The sequence below is a fragment of the Lactuca sativa genome, chromosome 9, assembly GCF_002870075.4.
Source record: "Lactuca sativa cultivar Salinas chromosome 9, Lsat_Salinas_v11, whole genome shotgun sequence".
Classification (NCBI taxonomy): Eukaryota; Viridiplantae; Streptophyta; class Magnoliopsida; order Asterales; family Asteraceae; genus Lactuca; species Lactuca sativa.
The window spans coordinates 194,900,447-194,906,122 of NC_056631.2; the positions used below are offsets into that span (position 1 = coordinate 194,900,447).

The window sequence follows — 5,676 nt, forward strand, 5'->3', positions numbered from 1 at the left end:
CCACACACGCTCCACCGAACTATGACAAACATTGAGTCACCCTTTGCTACCTTTGCTTAGAACCATTTAGTGTGCCGGTAAACCACACACGCTCCACTAACGTCTTCGCAAGGGCACAAAGTGTAATTTCATGGAATTGCATCAATTCACTTTTGCCTAAGTAACTAAGATTGGGAATTTTATGAAAACATTTAGTTACTTTTATACTTCATTATACTTATAATGGAAGGTTTCGTCCTATCCTACCCGTTCGGCTAACGACCCTCCACTAGTCAAGAGTGTGGTGGGTAAGAGTGGATACCCATTCAATCGCCATTTTATAGGCAATTTCCTTAAACACCCCTTATAGACCAGCTTCGTGAATGAGGCCTACTAACGGTAAGACTGACTTTTACTCATACATATATAATGTTAGACTTTTAATGTTATATATAGTATAGGGTGTATTTTATACTTTCAAAATACTAGGTGGTCTAATTTAACAATTATAATTTTAATTCAATTAAATTGTAAACCTAAACTTTTATGGATTTATTAAACCTCTTTTAATTATACACCTTAATTAATTAATAAAACCATAAGGGTGTGAATTGAACTTTTCAAACAATACTAGGGTTTTAGAATTTAACATTCCTAATTAAACTTTTAATCAACTTTTAAATTCCAAAACTTGAGGGCAAGTTTTGAAACATTTCAAATGTTAGGGTTTAGAATTTAAATATACATCAAAATTAAACTATTTAATCAAAATTTAAATTCCAAAACTTGAGGGCAAGTTTTGAAACCTTTTTCAAAACATTAGGGTTTTAACTATTTAAATTTCAAAACAATAAAACTTTTTGGGGTTCAAATTTAAACTATAAAACCTAAAGGGCAAAATATGAAACTTTTCATAACAACAAGGATCAAATAACAAATAATTTGAATTAACATTTAATCACATAGTTATCCATATTTGATTTATTTAATGATTTCTTGCAAAACAATTTATCAATTTACTCAAAATAATTAATCAATTATCTTATAAGGAAACAATTATCTTATTAATTGATATATATATATCTTCAATTAGATCAAAATTATAGTCAAATATATCATATAATCGGATTAATATTGATCTAACATGATAAGGTAACTATCCATAAGCAAAAACAGCAAGAAATCCCGAAATACCCTCCATCCGACGAGTTGACTCGGCGAGTCAGGCTTGGACTCGGTGAGTCTGCATGGACTCGACGAGTCCAGCCTCCAGAAACCCAATTTTTTTTTCCAGTTATACAATGCATCGATACAATTGAAACCAAGCTAGGCTCTGATACCACTGATGGGTTTTAGTCATAAGACATCCTATGTGCTCAGACAAACCCTAATGCTTGGATCTAGGTTTCTCTATTGTACATGCTTTGAATCCAAGACTATAAACCCTAATTCTATCATATGGAAATCAATATTAGCATATAATTAGGTTTATGATATTACCTTGATTGTTATGTAGCAATAACAATCCCAATTCCTCCTTGAATTGGCTTTGGAAGGCTTAGAGTCACAAGTGTTACTCCTCTAATGGTTTACAAACACCATAAGCAAGAGGATGAAGAGGGGAGAGGATGGAGGCTGCCAAAACCGTGTGAAAACCCTAGAAGATTGCTTTTCCACGTTTTTGAGCCTTAAGGGTTCTATATATAGTGAGGCTATTAGGGTTATCTAACAAGGAAACCCTAATTTGGTTGCTTAAGCCCTAAGCAACCCATAGACTCCTTTAATCAAGCCCTTGGACGATTTCCTTATGGGCTTCCCATAAGAATTCGTCCACCTCTTGATTTAAGACAATCCATGGCCCAAATTGCAATTCTCTTATAATTACAATTCCAGTCCCTTTAGTTTAATTAATCTCTTTTAGTCACAAAACTAATTACCAATTAATTCTTGACTAATATTAATTAAACAATATGATTTCTCCTTTAATATATTATTCTCATAATATATTAATAAATCATATTTAATCCCTTCTCTCCATAATTCATCCTATCAAGTTGCTTTGGTGAAGGCAACCCAAAAGGACCATGCACCATCGGGTCAAGTACATACCAAAAATAGTTATGGACTTAGACACTAATCCAACAATCTCTGCCGGCTTAATGACTGTATAGCATTGCAATTCTTTAGGTGGGGTGGCCAGCACCGTAGCCGCGCCCATTGGGGTATCGAACTTTATGATCCCATGCATAGTTGATGGTACTGCCCCCAGCTTCAAGAGGGCTGTTCTTCCCAGAATGATATTGTGTTCCGCCGAATGCCGAATGACCACGAAGTCTATCAAGGTGGTTTTATTTCGCTGTTTTTCGTGGCTAGTAATGGTCAAGGGGAGGTGGATTGTGTTTAGCGGCCATAGGCTATGACCAGTGAATCCTACTAGCCTCCCGGTCGTGGGTCGTAAGTTATCCTTCCAGCGGTCTAGGAGGAGCCGAAAGCAATGCTCATAGAAGATGTCCGCCGAACTCCCGGTGTTGACATAGACCTTATGTATAGTTACATCCCTAATGGAGGCTTGTATCACCAGCGGGTTGTCGTCCCTCCATCCTTCCGGTCGGGGGTCTTGTACGGAGAACGTGAGTGTGCGTGCTGAAAGTTTGGCGGTCTCCTGCTCCCCCCATTGTTCTTCCCTGCTTCTCTTACTTCGTATCATGAATATCTCCTTGGGCTGGATCCCCTCACGAGGTGTGCCCTTGGCGTTTTCAGCATCAAACTTGGCACACAGGCTTCACGCTACTTCCACTAGATCTCCTTTGAGTTGCTTGTCTTCCATCTTTTTCTTTAATACTGAACAGCTGGCTGTATCGTGTGTCTTACTCTTGTGATATTCACAGTATCGGTTCTTGGGCGACTTGGCCGGCTGCTGTTTTTCGGACACCGTGTACACTTCTGGGCGGCGACCGTGTCTATCATTCTTGACAAACGGTTGAAAACGCGTCGGTGGTCTTCTTGACTGGCCATAGTGCCTATTCACCGCCCCCCTCCCCCCTCGAAAATCCATGTGACCTGGGTTGTGATGTATGGTCGCCATGGCATTCAAGTAGGCCTGCTTGGCTGCCTCGCCGTCTTCCTGCCGCAGATACCGCTCTACCCTTTCCATCAATTCGGCCCGTGTTAAGGGCTTCTTTCCCATGAGTTTTTGCAACAAAGGGTTGGCAAGAGCCCCCATGTGAAGGCGCCAGCTATGAGCCCTTCATCGTGTCCCTATACATCCAACGTAGCATTTATGAACCTTGTGAAATATTCTCGTACAGTTTCCCCCTCTTTCTGTTTACAACGTATGATTGTATGAGAATCTCCCTTGTACTTACGTAACTGCATGAAGTTGGTAAGGAAGAGGTACTTAAGCTGAGCAAAGTTTGAAATGCTGCCTGGTTGCAATGTCTTGAACCACGTGCCGGCGTTGCCATCAAGGGTCGTCAGGAAGTACGTGCACCAGAACTTCTCGTTAAGTTTCAACGATGTCATCGTCCATTCATACGTGTCGATGTGGCTATCTGGGTCGGTGGTTCCATTGTACGTTTTGAGCATCGGGAGCTTCGTTGTGTTTGGTATTTCATAATCCAACAGCTCTTTAACAAAGGGAGACGTCACACTATGTAAAAAACCATCTTGGCTTGGGACAGTCGACGCTCCCTGTTGGTATTGAGGGTTCATGCCATGCGATGGCGGTGTGAGGTAGCCAAGACTTGGTCCATAAAAGGGGTATGGCTAGAATGGCAGCTGGAGGGGATAAGTGGCGGAGAAAGGGTGCATGGGGGCTACAGGGTTGATCATTACCAGCTGTTTCAGGCTGCCGTTGGTGGGGATAGTCGGTCCAGTCCATGCGCTGCCCATCGGGTAGATGGGTGGTAAGTGGTTTATCATGGTTTGCGCCAGCGGTGGTAACGAGGTCGTTGAACTCTGTCCACCTGTCATCTGGAATGATGATGGCGTTGCAAACGACGGTGAGATGTTGAAAACGTGACTCGATGGAAGTGTTGTTGAGTGGATCGGTTGTGCCTGCTGCAGCGGCGGTGCAAAGAATGGTGGCCTCTGAAGGTGTGTAGACGGAAGTGGCCCCACCGGAGTCGTTCCTTGATGAGAAATTAGCGGTTGTGGAACATTTCCGGCGATTGCTGTAGAACTTCCTTCGCCTAAAATGACCCTATTGACTATTGTAGACGGCGGTGTTTCGTCCAATGCCGTCATGGGACGTATGGGACTGGTTGGTCGTCCCTCACTGCCATTGGACGCCATTGACGTTTGCTTTTGTGCTTTTCGCTTGTGTTCTTCGTCTCATAAACGAATGGTGCCAATGTAACATCCCCCTCTGGCACGTATCACAATATTGTCCGCTTTGGGCCACTCGGCACGGGGACTTCCCAGGGGGTCACCCATCCTGGTACTACTCCCGCCTGAGCACGCTTAACTGCAGAGTTCTTATGGGATCTGCTTCCCTCACGGATTTAAAACGCGTTGTGATAGGGAAGGTATCCACACCCCTTATAAGGAATGCTTAGTTCTCCTTCCCAGCCGATGTGGGATCAGATCTAACCCACTTTCACCCCCCATTATAGGGTTCGACGTCCCCGTCGAACACATCGACCCATGCCCTATCTCTGATACCATTTGTAACATCCCCCTCTGGCACGTATCACAATATTGTCCGCTTTGGGCCACTCGGCACGAGGACTTCCCAGGGGGTCACCCATCCTGGTACTACTCCCGCCCGAGCACGCTTAACTGCAGAGTTCTTATGGGATCTGCTGCCCTCACGGATTTAAAACGCGTTGTGATAGGGAAGGTATCCACACCCCTTATAAGGAACGCTTAGTTCTCCTTCCCAGCCGATGTGGGATCAGATCTAACCCATCGGCTGGGAAGGGGAACTAAGCGTTCCTTATAAGGGGTGTGGATACCTTCCCTATCACAACGCGTTTTAAATCCGTCAGGGAAGCAGATCCCATAAGAACTCTGCAGTTAAGCGTGCTCGGGTGGGAGTAGTACCAGGATGGGTGACCCCCTGGGAAGTCTCCGTGCCGAGTGTCCCAAAGCGGACAATATTGTGATACGTGCCAGAGGGGGATGTTACAAATGGTATCAGAGCTGGGGCACGGGTCGATGTGTTCGACGGGGACGTCGAACCCTATAATGGGGGGGTGAAAGTGGGTTAGATCCGATCCCACATCGGCTGGGAAGGAGAACTAAGCATTCCTTATAAGGGGTGTGGATACCTTCCCCATCACAATGCGTTTTAAAGCCGTGAGGGCAGCAGATCCCATAAGAACTCTGCAGTTAAGCGTGCTCGGGCGGGAGTAGTACCAGGATGGGTGACCCCCTGGGAAGTCCTCGTGCCGAGTGGCCCAAAGCGGACAATATTGTGATACGTGCCAGAGGGGGATGTTACAGCCAAATGGTGCGACCTTGCTCTTTCTCTATCCGCAAACTTCTCTCGAACGTCTAGCTATCACTACAAGATCACAAAGAATAGAGGCCATCAGCAGCTTTCCGGGAGGAGCTCCCCGAAGAATGCTCCGACGGTCAAGTTAGAGGATGTTTTAGGGTTTGTGTGTATTCTCTTTAGAAAGCCCAGAGAACTTACCTCGCAGGTCTGAGAGCACATCCTTTTATACCTAACGCTCCTGCCTGAGCCGTACCAGA

At 44.5% G+C, this 5,676-nt stretch overlaps 1 pseudogene; it reads right to left on the reverse strand.

Moving 5' to 3' along the window:
• Nucleotides 1-4,690: 4,690 nt before the first annotated feature.
• Nucleotides 4,691-4,808, reverse strand: LOC128129418 (5S ribosomal RNA; annotated as a pseudogene).
• Between the last annotated feature and the right edge of the window lie 868 nt (nt 4,809-5,676).